The sequence below is a fragment of the Lithobates pipiens genome, unplaced genomic scaffold (assembly GCF_037356315.1).
Source record: "Lithobates pipiens isolate NorthernLeopardFrog02 unplaced genomic scaffold, aLitPip1_a1.2 Scaffold_28, whole genome shotgun sequence".
Classification (NCBI taxonomy): Eukaryota; Metazoa; Chordata; class Amphibia; order Anura; family Ranidae; genus Lithobates; species Lithobates pipiens.
In genome coordinates this window covers 101,551,795-101,571,546 of record NW_027507789.1, presented here as the reverse complement: position 1 = coordinate 101,571,546, position 19,752 = coordinate 101,551,795, and the positions used below count along the sequence as shown (strand labels likewise).

General features: G+C 43.3%; 1 protein-coding gene and 1 pseudogene across 2 annotated transcripts in view; one reads left to right on the top strand and one right to left on the bottom strand.

Annotated features, from left to right (window-relative positions):
* Positions 1-19,752, bottom strand: part of IFI35 (interferon induced protein 35) — a 247,398-nt gene that overhangs the window by 165,223 nt on the left and 62,423 nt on the right. The window lies entirely within an intron of this gene.
* Positions 9,044-13,061, top strand: LOC143935544 (catenin alpha-1 pseudogene; annotated as a pseudogene).

Here is a 19,752-nt window from a genome sequence, read left to right as displayed (position 1 = left end):
ATAAAAGGTTTACATACTCCAGTTCTTAAAGTGGAGGTCTGCCCACCTCTGCAAAAATCAAAAGCCAGCAGCTGCACATTTTGCAGCTCCAGCGATGTCAGCACCATAGCTGATGTTTCCATCGTCTGTTGGGTGAATGCTGCCTCCATTGCGAGTAAGAGAACCCGGCAGTGTAGCCTTTCAGCTTCACGCCGAGAAACCTACTGCACATGCGCAAGACTCTCTCCTACTGGCCCGGCGACAGGGGGAGGAGGAGGGAGACCCAGCCATGACGTCAATACCCAAGGCTCCCGGAAGTGGGGAAAGCATACCTGTGAAAGACAGGTATGCTGTCCCCCCTCCCCCCAAAAGGTGCCAATTGTGGCACCAGGGGGGGAGGTGTACAATGAGGGGAATTTCCACTTTTGGGTGGAACTCCACTTTAATACAGTGTATTGCCCCTTTTAACATCAGTGACAGCTTGAAGCATTTTGTGGTATTTGTTGATGAGGCTCTTCATCTTCTCAGATGGTAAAGCTGCCATTCCTCTTGGCAAACAGCCGCCAGTTGTTGAAAATTCTTGGGCTGTCTTGCATGAACTGCACGTTTGAGATCTCCCCAGAGTGGATCAATAATATTGAGGTCAGGAGACTGAGATGGCCACTCCAGAACATTCACTTTATTCTGCTGTAGCAAATAACAGGTCGACTTGGCCTTGTGTTTTGGATCATTGTCATGTTGGAATATCCAAGTACGTCCCATTCGCAGCTTCCTGGCTGATGAATGCAAATATTCCTCCAGTATTGTTTGATAACATACTGCATTCATCTTGCCATTAATTTTGACCAAATTTCCTGTGCCTTTGTAGCTCACAAATCCCCAAAACATCAGCGATTCACCTCAGTGTTTCACAGTAGGAATGTTGTACCCTTTATCATAGGCCTTGTTGACTCCTCTCCAAATGTAGCGTTTATGGTTGTTGCCAAAAAGCTCAATTTTGGTCTCATCACTCCAAATTACTTTGTGCCAGAAGGTTTGAGGTTTGTCTCTGTGCTGCTTGGTGTATTGTAAGTGGGATACTATGTGGAATTTTCATAGTAATGGCTTTCTTCTGGTGACTCGACCATTCAGCCCATCTTTCTTCAAGTTCTTCCTTATTGTGCATCTTGAAACAGCCACACCACATGTTTTCAGAGAGTCCTGTATTTCACCTGAAGTTATTTATTAGTTTTTCTTTGCATCCCGAACAATTGTCCTGGCAGTTGTGGCTGAAATTTTAGTTGGTCTACCTGACCGTAGTTTGGTTTCAACAGAACCCCTCCTTTTCCACTTCTTGATTAGAGTTTGAACACTGCTGATCGGCATTCTCAATTCCTTGGATTTCTTTTTATATGGCTTTCCTGTTGTATACAGTTTAACTACCTTTCCCGCAGATCCTTTAACAATTCTTTTGCTTTCCCCATGACTCAGAATCCAGAAACATCAGTGCAGCATTGGATAAAAGATGAAAGGGTCTGTCAGGAGTCCAGAAACTCATTGACCTTTTATACACCCACACTAATTACAAGCAAAGAGAAGGGTGGTTACCTTTAACCACTTGACCACTTAAACACCCTTAATAACCAGACCAATTTTCAGCTTTCGGTGCTCTCACATTTTGAATGACAATTACTCAGTCATGCAACACTGGACCTATATGAAATTTTTGTCCTTTTTTTCACACAAATGGAGCTTTCTTTTGGTGGTATTTAATCACTGCTCGGTTTTTTATTTTTTGTGCTATAAAAGAAAAAATACAGAAAATTCTGTTTGTTTCTGTTATAAAATTTAGCAGATTAGTAATTTTTTCTTCATAAATTTTGGCCAAAATTTATACCACTACATATCTTTGGTAAAAATAAGTACAAATTGGTGGATATTATTTGGTCTTTGTGAAAGTTATAGAGTCCACAAGCTATGGTGCCAATATCTGAAAATTGATCACACCTAAAGTACTAACGGCCTATTTCAATTCTTGAGACCCTAACATGCCAGAAAAGTACAAATACCCCCCAAATGACCCATTTTTGGAAAGAAGACATTCCAATGTATTTAGTAAGAGGCATGATGAGTTTTTTGAAGTTGTCATTTTTTCCCACAATTCTTTGCAAAATCAAGATTTTTTTTACTTTTTTTTTTCACAAAATTGTCATATTATCAGTTTATTTCTCACACACAGCATATGCATACCACAAATTACACCCCAAAACACATTCTGCTATTACTCCCGAGTACGGCGATACCACATGTGTGAGATTTGTACACAGCGTGGCCACATACAGAGGCCTAACATGCAGGGAGCGCCATCAAGCGTTCTGGAGCACCCAGGACAATTCTGACATTTCTCTCCTACATGTAAAAATCATAATTTATTTGCTAGAAAATTACATAGAATCCCAAAACATTATATATGTTTTTTTAGCAAACACCCTGGAGAATACAATGGTGGTCGTTGCAACTTTTTATCTCGCACGATATTTGCACAGCAATTTTTCGAATGCTTTTTTTTGGAAAAAAAACAGTTTTGTGCTAAAAAAAAAATAAAACACAGTAAAGTTAGCCCAATTTTTGGATAATGTGAAAGATGAAGTTACGTTGAGTAAATAGATACCTAACATGTCACTCTTCAAAATTGCACATGCTCGTGGAATGGTGCCAAACGTCACTACTTAAAAATCCCCATAGGCGACGATTTCAATTTTTTTTACTGGTTATATGTTTTGAGTTACAGAGGAGATCTATGGCTAGAATTATTGCTCTTGCTCTAACATTCGCAGCGATACCTCACATGTGTGGTTTAAACACCGTTTTCATATCTGGGCGGGACTTACGTATGTGTTCGCTTCTGCATGCGAGCACATGGGGACAGGGGCGCTTAAAAAAAAATGTTTTTTTATTGTTCATTTTACTTTATTTATTTTAGTTTGACATTTTTTCCCCAAAAATAATTTTTTTGATCACTTTTATTCCTATTACAAGGAATGTAAAAATCCCTTGTAATAGGAATATGGCATGACAGGTCTTCTTTACAGTGAGATATGGGGTCAATAAGACCCCGCATCTGACCTCTAAGCTGGGAAGCCTGAAAAAAAAAAAGATTCTGGCTTTGATCGTATTGGCGAGTCGGTAGAAGCACCGGAGGGCGGCGGGAGGGGGGGGTGTCTATGGCTGGGTATTGCAGGGTATCACCGACTATGGCTGGGTATCTCCGACTATGGCTGGGTATCTCAGAGTATGACGTTGCAGAGTATTGCGTTGCAGAGCATTGCAGGGTATTGGCAGGTGTTGCAGAGCATTGCAGAGTGTTGCAGGGTATTGGCGGGTGTTGCAGAGCATTGCAGAGTGTTGCAGGGTATTGGCAGGTGTTGCAGGGTATTGCAGAGTGTTGCAGGGTATTGCAGAGTGTTGCAGCGCATTGCAGAGTGTTGCAGCGCATTGCAGAGTGTTGCAGGGTATTGGCGGGTGTTGCAGAGCATTGCAGAGTGTTGCAGGGTATTGGCGGGTGTTGCAGGGTATTGCAGAGTGTTGCAGGGTATTGCAGAGTGTTGCAGGGTATTGCAGAGTGTTGCAGGGTATTGGCAGGTGTTGCAGGGTGTTGCAGGGTATTGCAGGGTATTGCAGAGTGTTGCAGAGCATTGCAGAGTGTTGCAGAGCATTGCAGAATGTTGCAGGGCATTGCAGAGTGTTGCAGGGTATTGGCGGGTATTGCAGAGCATTGCAGAGTGTTGCAGCGCATTGCAGAGTGTTGCAGCGCATTGCAGAGTGTTGCAGAGCATTGCAGAGTGTTGCAGAGCATTGCAGAGTGTTGCAGAGCATTGCAGAGTGTTGCAGGGCATTGCAGATTGTTGCAGGGCATTGCAGAGTGTTGCAGGGTATTGGCGGGTGTTGCAGAGCATTGCAGAGTGTTGCAGCGCATTGCAGAGTGTTGCAGAGCATTGGCGGGTGTTGCAAGGTATTGCAGAGTGTTGCAGGGTATTGGCGGGTGTTGCAGAGTGTTGCAGGGTATTGCAGAGTGTTGCAGAGCATTGCAGATTGTTGCAGGGCATTGCAGAGTGTTGCAGGGTATTGGCGGGTGTTGCAGAGCATTGCAGAGTGTTGCAGGGTATTGCAGAGTGTTGCAGGGTATTGCAGAGTATTGCAGAGTAATGTCAGGGAATTGAGGGGTTAAAATTCGGTGAGCAGCGATGTGAGCACTGCAGATGCAGCCCACAGCGCTGCTGACACCGATCTCTTCCCCCTCCGCTGTACCGATCGGTACAAAGAGAGGGGGAGGGAGGAACCAGCGTCATAACATGACACCGGTTTGTTTACAAGTGATCACTCCATCATTTGATGCTCTCAAATGCGCGCCCCAGGGGGCGCGCGAGAGCGGAATTCTGGGAGGACATCATATGACGGCCTCCCAGAGTTTAACAACCGCCCTGTAGCCATCATTCGGCTATGGGCCGGTTGTTAAGTGGTTAAAGCCCATTCAACCCCCTTTGTGTCAACTTGTGTGCATGTTATCAAGCCAAAATCACCATGATATGTAAAATTTTGATCAGGGTAATTTTGGTAGTTTGTGTTGTGATTATGATTTAAGAGTAAACACAATTGATTGATAATAAATGGCTTCAGCCAAACACTAACCCTGAGTGAAAAATGGTTTTGTGTTATCATTCATATTCTCTGAAAAATGGCCAAGAAATGAAAAAAATCTGCCAGGGTATGTAAACTTATGAGCGGATGGAATTGCAGCACCGGATTTATACAAATACTACCAAGCTACTCAGCTTGGTAGAATTGTGGACTGGTGCCGTCATAGAGACAGTAAAAGGTGGGTCGCTATGGAACAACAAGTAAGCCCCATTCCTTTAGATAGAGCCATGTGGTGCGGTGCGGCTATACCTCCTATATTAAGAGCCCATCCTTTAATAGGACCTACGCTCCAGATGGGAGCTAAAGCCGTATGGATCCCCAGAATCTCAACAGCAAAATCTCCTTTATTTCCCATTCTTGGGAATCCACACTTCCTGCCCAGCCTGGAACCAGGGGTATTTAGAAATTTAAGAGAGAAAGGATGTTTTCAGGCATCACATTTCTTGAGGTCTAAAAAATGGCCATCAATAGAAATGTTAATGCAATCAGGAGGACAATATGAACTACCCCTTTGGCAGGCGTTACAGGTTAAACATTTCTTGGATACTTTGGGATCAACTGAGGATTTTGATCGGCCACTTACTAAGTTTGAAGGATATTGTGAGGAGAAGGATTCTCTTTCCCATATTATTTCTAAGATATATGCCTTATTAATTTCTCCTTCGGAGGATATTGATATAATGAGTTTAGATAAATGGGAAAGGGATCTCGGACAAACCTTCACCCCGGCCCGTCAGAAAATAATACATTTGACTTTTAAATCATCCAGATGTGTCAAGATACAGGAATTAAATTATAAAGTATTAATGCGTTGGTATTATACTCCATCACGAATGCATACTTTCTTTCCAGAGTCATCGGACAGGTGTTGGAGGTGCGGTAAGGAGAGAGGCACTATTGCCCATATTTTTTGGTATTGCCCAGTAATTAGACAGTTTTGGGAAGAGGTTTGGAAAATCTCTCAACTGTTTACTAAATATTATCTTATGGAAGACCCGGCCTTTTTTCTATTACAATGTACACACATCCCACTAGAGAGATACAAGAATTCAATGCTATGTCATCTGGTGAAAGCAGCTAAAAGCTGTTTCACCACTTGCTGGAAGGAAACGGGGCACCACGAATTTCGCAATGGTTAAACAAAGTAAGGAATATTGGGATCATGGAGAATTTGATCCCTATGCCTTCGGAGGAAAGGGAATCTATAGTGCAAGTCTGGGCCCCATGAGAAATATTTTTACAGTCAGAGGAGGGGAAGAGGTTGATTGGAGAGGAAGCTGAGGATTAGACTAATTGGTCGAGTGATGTGAACCTTACCCTTTGGTGGGTGGGGTCGGTTTCCTCCCCTTCTCTCCCTCTTCCCTATCCTCTCTTTGTTCCCCCCTCCCCCTTTTTTTTCTCCCTCTTTAAGGGAGAAAGAAGAGGATCGCTATGGGGAATTGATACTGTATTGATATTGTATTGTTTAAAAAAACGGCAGGAATACATTATGTTGTTTTCTTATTGATGTTGTTTAATAGAACATGTGGTTATCAGAAAGTGTTTCGTATATGTAATTATTATTAACGACCTATGTTTTGTATCTTTGCAAGGAAATAGAGAAATAAAAAAAATGTAAACTTATGAGCATAACTGTATTTTATAATAGAAAATATATATTTTTTATATGATAAAAAAAACAAAAACCCAGTGGTAATCAAATACCACTAAAAGAAAGGTGGGGTAGGCGAGGGGGCTGGGAAGACAGATGTAGATGGGATAGAGAAAAGAGTGTGGATGAGGTAGGAATAGATGTGGTGGCAAGGGGAGGACAAGGGAGATAGGTGAGGGAGGAAGAACATGTGGGGTAGAGGAGATGGGAAAGTGAGGATGAATGGGAGATGGAAGACTGATGAGGTAGGGGAGGACAGATAATGCAGGCGTAGATGAGGTAGTTGGGGAAGGGAAGATGGATGAAGTTGGTAAAGCGGTGAAGGAATGATGAGGCAGACGGGTGAAGTATGGGGGAAGGAGGATGGATTAAGTAAGTGAGGCAGTGGCAGAAGGGAGGATGGATGAGGTAGGTGAGTCAACATAGGAAGGGAAGAACTGATAAGATGAATGAGGCAGTGGGAGAATGGAAGTTATAGGTGTACCAGGGAACTAAGGACTGACGAGGTAGGTGAGGCATACCTCCCAACATTCTGAGATTGAAATGAGGGACAGCTATAATTAGAAAAAGTATGTAGGCATAGGACACACCTCCTTAAAGGAGAATTGTACAAAAAAAATGGTTAACCACTTGCTGCACGCCAATGTACGTCGGCAGAATGGCACAGGTGCGCAAATGGGCCTAGCCATACGTCCCTCCGTCATCCCCGGCACGTGCCACGAGAGCATGCCCGCGGACTCTATGTCCGCCGGTGGCCCACGATCATGGCAAGGAGAGGCAGAATGGGGAGATGCCTTTGTAAACAAGGCATTTCCCTGTTCTGCCTAGTGACATGACAGGGATGTACTGCTCCCAGTGATCTCTGTCATGACCTAGTGAGCCCACCCCCCTACAGTTAGAACACACTGAGGGAACACACTTAACCCGTTGATCGCCCCCTAGAGTTTAACCCCTTCCTTGCCAGTGACATTTATATAGTAATCAGTGGCTATTTTTATGTCTGATTACTGTATAAATGTCAATGGTCCCAAAATAGTGTCAAAAACATTCAATCTGTCCGCCGCAATTTCGCAGTCCCGATAAAAAAAAAGAGAAATCGCCGATCGCCCACCATTACTAATAAAAAAAATTATAATAAAAATGGCATACATCTATCCCCTATTTTGTAGACACTATGACTTTTGCGCAAACCAATCAATATAAGCTTATTGTGATTTTTTTTTACCCTAAATATGTAGAATACATATTGGCCTAAACCGAGGAAGAAATTAGTTTTTTAATTTTTTTTGGTATATTTATTATAGCAAAAAATATAGCTTTTTTATCAAAATTGTTGGTCTTGTTTAAAGCGCAAAAAATAAAAACCACAGAGGTGATCATTTCAAATGAAAGCTCTACTTGTGGGGAAAAAAATGATGTCAGTTTTGTTTGGCTACAATGTCGCACGACCGTGCAGTTGTCAGTTAAAGCGACGCAGTGCCGTATAGCAAAAAATGCTCTGGTCAGGAAGGGGCTAAATTCTTCTGGGGCTGAAGTAGTTAAACCCACAAGTTCTGTTTTTTTACCACTACCATTTCTTTATACTGCCCTTTGGAATTTAGAAATTCAGCAATTTAGAAACTGGATGAATGGTTTAGCACTATAAAACACTTTTTGATAGATAAGGAGTGCATTTTACATACAACTATGTAGATCAGACCAAAATGAGGAGGAAAGAGGGACTTTATTTGAAATCAGGGACAGTTGGGAGCTATGGGTTAAGCAGGGCAGAGAGGACTGATGAGGTGGTAGGGGAAGGGAGGACGGAAGTTATAGATGCAGCAGGGAATAAAGGACTGACGAGGTGGGTGAGGCAGTGGGGGTGTAACGACATATTCCACGACCCATCAGTTTGCTACGGAAGTGACATTCCATTGCTGCCATCTTGCTACACCCCACACTCGTCCACAGGATACACTAAGAAGGGGAAAGCAGACATGTTACACCCACCGGAGTTTTGCATTTTAGACATATCTATAACAGTAAAGTGAGTTTATATAGTGAAATACAGGACTTAGAACTCCGTCTGATTGCTTAGATGTTAAATTTTAAAAGCAACAAACTTCTGTCAGATTAGCAAACCTGTGAGATGAGCAGGGTTGCTGCTGCTTTTAAAATTCAAAATCTAAGTAGTCAGACGGAGTTGTAAGTCCTGTATTTCACCATATAAACTGACTTTACTGTTATAAATACATAAAAAATGCAAAACTCCAGTGGGTGTAACAACATGTCCGCTTTCCCCCTTCTTAGTGTATCCTTACTGTAAATGAGTGTGGGGTGTAGCAAGATGGCGGCGATGGAACGTTACTTCTGTAGCAAACTGCGATGGGTCGCTAAATATGTTGTTGCAGGGCAGGGAGGACGGAAGTTATAGGTGCAGAAGGGAACAAAGGACTGACAGGTGGGTGAGGCAGTGGGGGCAGGGAGGACTGATGATGATGGGGGGGGGGGGGGGTAGAAGTTATAGGTGCAGCAGGGAATGAAGGACTGACGAGATGGGTGAAGCAGTGGGGGCAGGGAGGACGGAAGTTATAGGTGCAGCAGGGAACGAAGCACTGACGACGTGGGTGAGGCAGTGGGGGGAGGGCAGGGAGGACTGATGAGGTGGAGGTGGTGGTGGGGGGGGAGAAGGGAGGACGGAAGTTATAGGTGCAGTACGGAACGAAGCACTGACGAGATGGGTGAGGCAGTGGGGGGGGGGCGGAAGTTATAGGTACAGCAGGCAACCAAGGCCTGACGATGTGGGTGAGGCAGTAGGAGGAGGGATGATGCTGTGGGAAAGGGATGTCGGGCGCACTAGGTGAGCCGGAAGTGACATCACACCGATACTAGGAGATAATAGAGGCAATAGGGAGGGTGCAGCTCGGCATCCTTTATCTTCCGGCTGGTTTGTCCCGGGCCGAGTCATTCATTTGCCATCCCCCGTCACCGCTGCACATCGCTCACCCCGGGACCTCACCATGAGCCTCAATACTGCGAACATTAACCTGAACTGGAACCCGAAGAGTCTGGAGATCCGGACTTTGGCGGTGGAGCGCCTGCTGGAGCCGCTGGTCAGTCAGGTGACCACTCTGGTAAATAGCAGTAACAAAGGGCCGTCCGCTAAGAAGAAGGGCCGGTCGAAGAAGGCGCGGGTGCTGGCCGCCTCGGTAGAGCAGGCCACCCAGAACTTTCTGGAGAAGGGGGACAAGATCGCCAAGGAGAGCCAGTTCCTGCGGGACGAGCTGGCCGCCGCCGTGGACGAGGTACGCAGCCAGGGCGAGCAGATGAGAGCGGCCTCCGGGGACTTTGCCGATGACCCGTGCTCCTCCGTGAAGAGGGGGAATGTGGTCCGGGCGGCCCGCAGCCTCCTGTCCGCCGTCACCAGGCTGCTGATCCTGGCCGACATGGCCGATGTGTTCAAACTGCTGGTGCAGCTGAAGGTGGTGGAGGACGGAGTACTGAGGCTGAGGAATGCCGGCACCGAGCAGGATCTGGGCATCCAGTACAAAGCGCTGAACGCCGAGCTGGGGAAATTACTGGCGATGAGTGCTAAGAGACAACAGGAGCTGAAGGACGTCGGTCACCGGGATCAGATGGCTGCCGCCAGAGGAATCCTGCTGAAGAATATCCCCATCCTATATTCTGCCTCCCAGGCCTGTCTGCAGCATCCCGATGTAGCGGCCTACAGGGCCAACAGGGATTTGGTGTACAAGCAGCTGCAGCAAGCCATCACTGCCATCAACAATGCAGCCCAGGCCACTCCATCTGAAGAAGCAACGCCACAGGGAGGGGAGCTTGCTGTGGCCCTCAATAACTTTGATAAGCAGATAATCATGGATCCCATAGGTTTCACAGAAGAAAAATTCAGGCCATCTTTGGAGGAGAGACTAGAGAGTATCATTAGTGGGGCGGCCTTGATGGCGGATTCCACCTGCACCCGAGATGATCGCCGAGAGCGCATTGTGGCCGAATGTAATCTGGTAAGACAAGCCTTGCAGGATCTCCTCTCGGAATACATGGCCAATTCTGGACGTAAGGAAAGGAGTGATGTTCTTAATGCTGCCATAGATAAAATGATCAGAAAGACCAGAGACCTGCGCAAGCAGTTGTGTAAAGCCGTCATGGACCACGTCTCAGACTCTTTCTTAGAGACCAATGTTCCGCTCCTGGTTCTGATTGAGGCTGCCAAGAATGGTAACGAAAAGGAAGTCAAAGAGTATGCCCAAGTTTTTCGTGAACATGCAATTAAATTGATCGAAGTGGCAAATTTGGCATGCTCCATCTCTAACAATGAGGATGGGGTTAAAATTGTCCGCGTATCTGCAAACCAGCTGGAGGCGCTATGTCCTCAAGTCATAAATGCAGCTTTGGCCTTAGCAGCCAAACCTTACAGTAAAGTGGCTTTGGACAATATGGATGTTTTCAAGGAACAGTGGGAAAAGCAAGTTTGTATCCTTACTGAGGCAGTTGATGATATTACTTCCATTGATGACTTTTTGTCTGTCTCGGAAAATCACATCTTAGAAGATGTCAATAAATGTGTTATAGCTCTGCAGGAAAGGGATATCGACGGGCTGGATCGTACCGCAGGAGTCATACGTGGCCGTGCCGCCAGAGTTATGCATGTTGTCATTTCAGAAATGGAAAACTACGAGGCAGGTATTTACACAGAAAAGGTTATGGAAGCTTCTAAACTGTTGTCGGATACTGTTATGCCACGCTTTGCAGAGCAAGTGGAAACTGTAGTTAATGCTCTCATTCGAGATCCTAATCACCCTGTAGATGAAAATGAATTTATTGATGCCTCCAGACTTGTGTATGATGGAATTCGTGACATCAGAAAAGCTGTTTTAATGATTAGAACTCCAGAAGAGCTGGATGATTCTGATTTTGAGGCAGATGACATTGATGTGAGAAGCCATACCAGCATTCAGACTGAAGATGACCAACTCATCGCAGGGCAGAGTGCTAGAGCAATTATGGCCCAGCTTCCACAGGAACAAAAGGCAAAGATTGCAGAACAAGTTGCAAGTTTCCAAGAAGAAAAAAGTAAGCTGGATGCTGAAGTATCCAAATGGGATGACAGTGGCAATGACATCATTGTTTTGGCCAAACAGATGTGTATGATCATGATGGAGATGACAGATTTTACTAGAGGAAAGGGTCATCTTAAAAATGCTTCAGATGTCATAGGTGCCGCAAAGAAAATTGCAGAGGCTGGATCACGAATGGACAAATTGGGCCGTGCTATTGCTGACCACTGCCCTGACTCTAGCTGTAAGCAAGATCTTTTGGCATACCTGCAGCGCATTGCCTTATACTGCCACCAGTTAAACATCTGCAGCAAAGTTAAAGCAGAAGTTCAAAATCTTGGTGGGGAGTTGGTTGTCTCTGGAGCTGACAGTGCCATGTCACTGATTCAAGCTGCTAAGAACTTGATGAATGCTGTGGTTCAAACTGTTAAAGCATCTTATGTGGCTTCTACAAAATATCAAAAGTCCCAAGGAATGGCATCATTAAACTTGCCTGCAGTTTCCTGGAAAATGAAGGCCCCAGAGAAAAAGCCACTTGTCAAGAGAGAAAAGCAAGATGAGACCCAAACTAAAATTAAACGGGCATCTCAGAAGAAACATGTGAATCCTGTGCAGGCTCTTAGTGAATTTAAAGCCATGGAGAGTATTTGAAAGACAATGAGCACAGTTCAATCTACTGCTCTTGCATATATTCTAAATAATGCTATATTTTTTTTTTTTTTAACCAATTCATAATACTGCTCTCATAAATATTCTTATTATAAACACTAATGTTCCTCTGCCAGCATGTTACATGAATCGGTGAGGATAGAAATATGGATTTTTCCATTCCTGCCCTGTTTTTAAAACCTGTTCTGGTTTGGGCATCCTGATTTTGGTTTTATGGTCAAGTATGTTACTGAGCTGGACAAGCATGTAGCTAATGTCTAAACTCCCATTCTGCATATTTATTTCAGGTTGATAACTCACTAGTTCATAAAGCCACCGTTGAGGGATAATTGGTAATTCCACATTTCTACCCTTGCAGGTTCCATCTAATTTGGTCTGCATCCTAGTTATGCCACATGTTCCTTTTTAATATCCTTAATAAATATATATTTGGTATTGCTAGACAGATCTGAATACTTTTAGAGAGCTAAGATAGCTTTGCATTCAATTTGAAGCATACCTGTAGTTGCAAAAGTGGCAGTGCCCTAACATAGTAGGTTTCCTTTTTATTAATGGCAAGTTTTGAGTTGCAGGTGTAAGGCTTTTTTTTTTTCACTTTGGAAGCTGGTTGTAATTTTTATATCGGAGTGCTTTATGTTGGGCTAGCAATTGGGCAAATGTTACCTGGCGACCTTTATGCAACCACAGTTTTTGCTTTTTGGGGCTGATTTCAGCTAAAAATCTCTTTGCTCTAAAATTTCCATTCTGACTACCCAGTCTTGGATATTCCCTTTAAAAACTGCATGCATTGTTTTACTTGTATACCAGAGAAAACAAATGTATTTAACTTGAACTCTTTAAACCAAGAGTAACCAAATCTTCAATGCTTAAAGCTAAATGCAGTTATGTACTGCACATAAGCATAAATCTTAAAATATTATCCTATATGCTTAGCAGAGCCATGTAGCTTAGGCTTGGTAATGTTGTTTTTATTGTTCCCTCTTGGTTCTGCACAGCATGATATTTTCATAAAACATGTACCTGTTCTCACATCTATAGCAGCAATTACTTTCTGTCAAATTATTTTTCAACTCGCATGCATTTGGTTATAATCACTTTGCGATATGCTATAGTGATGTCACCAATTTTAATGTGACTTGAGATACAATTAAACTATGTACTATATTGGTAACAGATTTTAAAATGTAGATTAGTTATTTTTAATTAATGCTGCATTTGTGATAATATTGATGCTGTAAAGCAGGACGGTGAGAAACGTAAAGTAGAATTCCAGACTCAACCTCTAACCACTCTTAAAAATGTCCTGCCTAACCTGTGTAAAGATGTGTATACTAAGACCCCATTCACACCACACCGCCCATAGCGTCGGCGGTAAAACACCGCTATTCTTAGCGGTGTTTTATAGCCGGATTTGTGGCGCACTTTGGCCGCTAGTGGGGCGCTTTTACCCCCACTAGCAGCCGAGAAAGGGTTAAAACCGCCAGCAATAGTGGCGTTTTGCCAGCGGTATTACAGCGCTGCCCCATTGATTTCAATGGGGAGCAGCGGTGGAAGAGCGGTAAACACACCGCTCCTTCACCGCTCCAAAGAAGCTGCTGGCAGGACTTTTCCCTGACATCCTGCCAGTGTACTGCTGTAGTGTGAAAGCCCTCAGGCTTTCACAATACAGACAATGGTGCAGCTTTTTTAGGGCGGATTGCAGGCACCATTTCTAATGCTATAGCACCTGCAAAACGCCCTGGTGTGAAAGGGGTCTAATTCTCAGCCTGCTCTAGTCACACTAATGCCTCTTGTCGGGCAGCTGCAGGGGGACGGAGAGAGCGCTTAACAGAATGCCTAGGAGAGGTGACATCACCCATAGGCTCCCATGTCCCAGCTGTTGTCAGCGGTCCCTTCTCTTCCCTGCAGTCACTGCTAGCTTATGCAGGGAAGCTGGATCATATTACCAGGGTAAGTTTATGCATTTATTTTATAGGTTAGTCAGCATAGGTGTTAGCCGGTTTAGGATGGAACTCTGCTTTAAGAATTAGTGTTCGTTATTTTAATTCATTAAAGTGGAAAATATAGTAAAAATCTTTGTTGTAGCTACAATTAGGTTTCTGTTGCTGCTCATATTCTCTAAAATGAGTGTGGTTTGTTTGTCCAAGAGATGTAACCAAAAGTAAGGGGGAATACCTTTTTTACAGCTGCCATTGAAACAGGTGTCCTTATTGTGATATTTTTCCTTAATGTCTGTTCCACCGTCTGCTGTAAAATTCTAGATTTCACTTTACTTTTCCTACTCCTCTGAAATGAACAAATCCAGCAATATCAGCCTAATAAGGATCTAAACCTTTTGCCATTCAAAACTATACTTGAGTTCAATTTTTAACTAGTATAGATTTTAGAACAGCAATCAACAACCCTGGAGAGTTGGAGATCTTCATAAACAACGCAGAAGAGATTAAAGATTTGCAGGGTTTAGTATAACTATATATATATTTATTTATATATATATATATATATATATATATATATATATATATATATAGTATGTATTTTTTTTTTTTTTTTTTTTCCATGGAGATAATCTAACATGGCCCCGTTAAAAGTAGTTTGAAGAATCAGGGTCAGTAGTAAGTAACCCATAGTGCAGGAGCCAGGAGTAGGTATGTAACGCAGAGGTCAGAAAAATACTCAGGGCAGTAGTAGGCAAGTTGGAGGTCAAGTGCATGAGACAGGCTTAAGTAACACATCTCCCCCTACCTCTATAAAATTCCGTCACAAAACCTCAGATGTAGTGTTGCCTGGCAAAATGAGGGAAGTTGTCCCAGGTGTCCTCTGGACTGTCATGACAAATCAAGTCCTCCTGGTGTCAGGGGCTGGTACCCCATTGGGGTCACAGTCTACCAATCATATGCATGTGATTGATAGGTCATAGGGTCTGTTTTCCTGTAATAACTTTTGCTATTTGTTTTATAGATCTGGCATTACACTGCTTTCACACTTCCCACATGTTAACACAAACATTGCGGTCACCGTACACACATGGCAACATGCACACACTGCTTTCACAGTGCCCTTGTGGCACAAACATTTCAGCAAATTCACACAAATTGGGAACTGAGTAAATGTGAGGATCATGTACAAGCACAATAAGGCCATGAATATATTTTACTTCACAAATATAGAATATTCAGCCAGAAAAGTGTTCTCGTTTTTAAGTGTCTTCATTTTGGTTTTTGTGTAGACAGAATGCATTATTGACACTAGCCATTGTTTTCAGTAAATTTAGGAAACTTGAAGGATTGGGCCCCTTTCACCCGATTGGATCTAAGTGGGCCATCCATTGACTTATATGGGCAGGCGTATGTGAGCGAATGTGTACGCTGACACCCACCTGCCATTCGATCCGACAAGATCTGATAAACAGACGGGGATATACGTTTGCCGTCGATCGGCTCAGATTAAATTGTCCGATCTGCCCATAGAAAACAGCGGGGGTCTGACAGGAACGTCACTGCACAGTGAGTGGAGACAGACCTGTGATCTGCCTGAGGGATCAACAGAGCGATCCCCCGCTGAGCCAGTGGATTCCGTCCAATGGATCTGCTCCATGTGAAAGGGGCTTTAGTCTACCTAAAATGTAGATGCTGGAGAGAAAAAGGGTTGCAAAGGCAGAAGGGTTTTTTTTTTTGTTTTAATATCGTAATAAGCATTAAGAGAAAAACCTGTGTGTGGCAGCCCCCTAACACATACCTGAGCCCCATCTCTATCCAGCGATGTACACGACCGCCTGGCCTCCCCTCCTGATTGACAGAAGCAGTGCCATTGGCTCCCGCTGCTGTCAGTCAGCCAATCTGGAAAGAGGGGGCGGGGCATAACCAGAGCTCTGAGTCAATGGACACAGCTGCAGCTTGGCTTGGGTGCCCCCATATTAAGCTGCTTGCTATGGGGGCACTCGACAGGAGGGAGTGGCCAGGAGCACCGAAGAAGAGGATTCAGGCTGCTCTGTGCAAAACCATTTCGCAGGGGAGGCAACTATAACATGTTTGTTGTTTTTTATCAGGAAAAAAGACAAACCTTTAATATCACTTTAAATTGCCTCACAATTTGTATCTCTCAGGGACCCTGCTGTGATTCCTCTGCTTGAGTTCCTGTTTCTACATGCCAGCAGTGGCCATTATGAAGGTTCTTACTCTGTTGGATCTTTTTAGTTTATATTCTGAAGAATACACTGTTGGTAGCTGGAAAACGCCCAGGTGGTCAGGGACATTATGGCAGTGAGATCTTAGTAGTGAAGTATGCAATCAACATACAAATCAGGGGACTTTACAATCTCCACATCTAGCCAGAATTTTGGTAGACTGGCTCTTATATTTTTTTTTTAAACGAAAACAAGACTGCATGTTTTATTTTCCAGGACTGTATTTAGCTGATTAAAGGAGTTCAATTGTGCGTTAAGGATGACAATGATCTCTTACCAATAATTTGATTTTACATGGTGAGATCATTTGATTGCCCTTTGCTTAGAATAAATTAGGATTTTTAATATATATGTGTCCATTCAGGATGAAATTTTCCTTTTTTTTATTTTTATTTTTTTTGACACCTAGAGTAATGCTAGGATCAGAGTTTCCATTTGTGTTTCTCAGGAGCACAGACTCCATATATTTCTCTGCAGAATCTACTAGGAGTTAGTAATAGTGTCACCAAGCTTGCTCTTTAGGCAAACACCATTGCGAATTGGATGAGGGTTTCCCCGCATCCAATTTGCAATAGCAGGAGGTTTTGACTGGTTCTCTATGGAGTCTGTTCATATCTCTGCTGCGGCTCCAGTGTAAATTTCACAGGAGCCCTGCGCGTCTTGATCCGAAATCAGTCAGAAATTCAGGCTGGAATGGGGACACAGAGGACCCTTTCTGTGAGCCACATCGGTATTAGGTTTGAACCCAGTCTGAAGGGAATTGTCTTACAACCAATTTAAGCTGGGTCATTTCAAATGTTTTTTTAAAGTCGCACAAAGCTCTGTAGCAAACCAGAACTATGCATTATTTTTTTTTTTTTTAGTCCCTGTGCAATAACGGCTGTATATAAAGACCCTGTACTGTGACAAAACTAATCTTTATCAGGGACATCAAGTAATGTTTAGTATCCGCCTTGTAATAATAGCGACTGTTACTTATGAGAAACTTAAAGCTGGTTTAGATAATATAGATATTGCAAAGGGCTACCTTGAACAGGGGACATTTGATATTAATTTTTTATTTTTTTTTACCTGCACCAAAGGAGTTATTTCTGTTTTTGATACTTAGTGCAAGCAATTATGCTGAGAAAGGCACTGTAGGGAGTAGGCCCCTTTCACACGGGCGCTGTTCTGCCGCTGTTAAAATCATGCATGTTTTGAAATTCAAAGAATCCTGGCACAGCATTCACTTGCAGTTGTACATTGCGATTAGCTGCATTTGGAACATTCTTGCCATTTCTGATGTGCTTTCTGTTTTTCTTTCCTTTGTTGCCGCTATCTGCAGGAGAAATAGTACTCTGCGATTACCTGCAGTTATGTGCAGATAGCTGCGCTAAATCGTTCCTGGACGCAGTCCACTTTATTTTTTTCTATCTGCACAAAACCGCATGTAACAAAACTGTCACTAAACGCAGTGTGTGAATGGGACCATAGGAAAGCATTGTGTGCATCATCTGTCCGCAGCTAAAAGCACAATTCTATATGCCGGTGTGAAAGGGGCCTTAGGCTGACCTTACATGTTACATTGTACAATCTTCTTTTAGCTCTACCAACAAGTATGCAGAGAGAGAACTTGTCTAATACTATTTGAATAGATTGTTCAGGTAATGATCTGTGCGGTAAAGCTGAAGGAGGTAACAAAGTAGTTGTATAGTCACAACAGAATCGCTGAGTTGCAGCTGACCACCCCCCTAGGAGGTGTCGTTTTCCTGGCTGAAATGTAGCAAAGCCTCACAAGCTAGCAAAGGGAGCAGTAATTGTCTGACATCTTGCTGATTTAGCCAGTGAGAGAAAGAGATGCTCTAGGTTAGAAGAATGTAAGTGCTAGTGGAGTGATCCTGTCTCTGAACAGGGCAGGGTTGCTATTGTTACATGCTCCTTGCAGATTCCACCGTTTTGCAGCTCTCTCCTGAAGCAATGAGCTTTACATCTTGCTTTTCAGATAGCAGTGTTTAGGGGTTATTTACGAAAGGAGAGTGCACTTGGAAGTTCAGTTGCTGTAAATCTGAGGGGAAGCGCTACTGATTTTATAATCCAATCGTGTGCAAGCTAAAATGCTGTTTAGATCCAAAGGGGACATGCAAGGAAAATACAGTGACACAGTTTGCAATACAAGTGCACTAGAAAGTGCAGTTTGCCTTTCGTAAATAACCCCCTTTGGGAACTGAATCTCCTGTGCCCAGTATTTGCTGGAATTCAGTTTTTCATTTAGTGCTTTAAATGGTCAATTTTTTTTTGTATGCAGTTTACAATGGTGTTAAATCGACATCTGGAACAGCATCAACTTTGAATCTTCAAGAACATGAATTCGGTAGATGTGATAGAATGTATATGCCTCAGCAACCAGAGGAACTACTCTTGCTCAGTGCTGGTTATTATTCAACAGTTTACTTAACTTTGAACTTATTTTATATACAGTTGCTTTACGTTTACCCTGATTGTAGAATTTCAAGTGTTTTTTTTAAGATATTATGAATTAACTTTTTAAAAATTCAACTGTATAATAATATTTTATTTATAATTGTTTTTGAGAATAAATTTTCATTATGTTGAAATTTGACAGTTGTGCATATTTTGTCTTGCTAATCTACTGTATGTTACCCCACTCAAAAAGAGAAAAGATCTCTGGGTAATACTATTTTTAATATGGCATGGCTAAGTGAATGCTGCACCCACTGGATGATTAAAGGGTTCTTTCAACCTTTTCCAAAAATGCCTTTGCAAGACCCCTTTCATATTGGGGTGCTTTTGCATTAAAAATAGCACCTCTCAAGCCACCCCAGTGTAAAAGCCAGAGTGCTTTCACACTAGGGCGGTACGCTTGCAGGACAGGTAAAGTCCTGCAAGCAGCATCTTTGGGGTGGTGGAGGAGCGGGGTATACCCCACTCCTCCACCACCCCTGACCATTGAAATGAATAGGCAGTGCGGCCAAAACACTTCGGCAGTTATGGCAAACTCCTGCACCACCCCAGTGTAAAATTAGGTCTTAAGGAGAGCTTGTAAATAAAAACTGTGTAGCATTGACTAAAGTTGGATAATGTCCTTCCTATAGGTGTAGACCATTTATCTACCTCCCAGAGATTGCACCATCCCATCCTGCCTCGTTAGACTGGTAAGACCCCTTTCACACTGGGGCGTTGGCAGCAAAGGGACAATATTTTTAGTAGTGCTTTACCGTCATTTTTACTGGGGTTTTCGGCTACTAGCGGGGCTCTTAACCCCCGCTAGTGGCTGAAAGGGGGTTAAAACGACCCAGAAAGTGCAGCTGCGCCCATTCAGTTCAATGGTATACACCGCTCCAGAGATGCTGCTTGCAGGAGTTTTTTTTAACGTTCCGCCAGCACATTGCTTTAGTGTAAAAGCCCTCCGGCTTTCACAGACTGCAGGGGAGCTGTTTTTCAGGTGCTATTTTTAGCCCAAAAGCGCCTGAAAAAGTCTGTGTAAAAGGGGTCTAACAGTCACAGCCGTCATCACACTACTGTTGGTTTTGGTATCC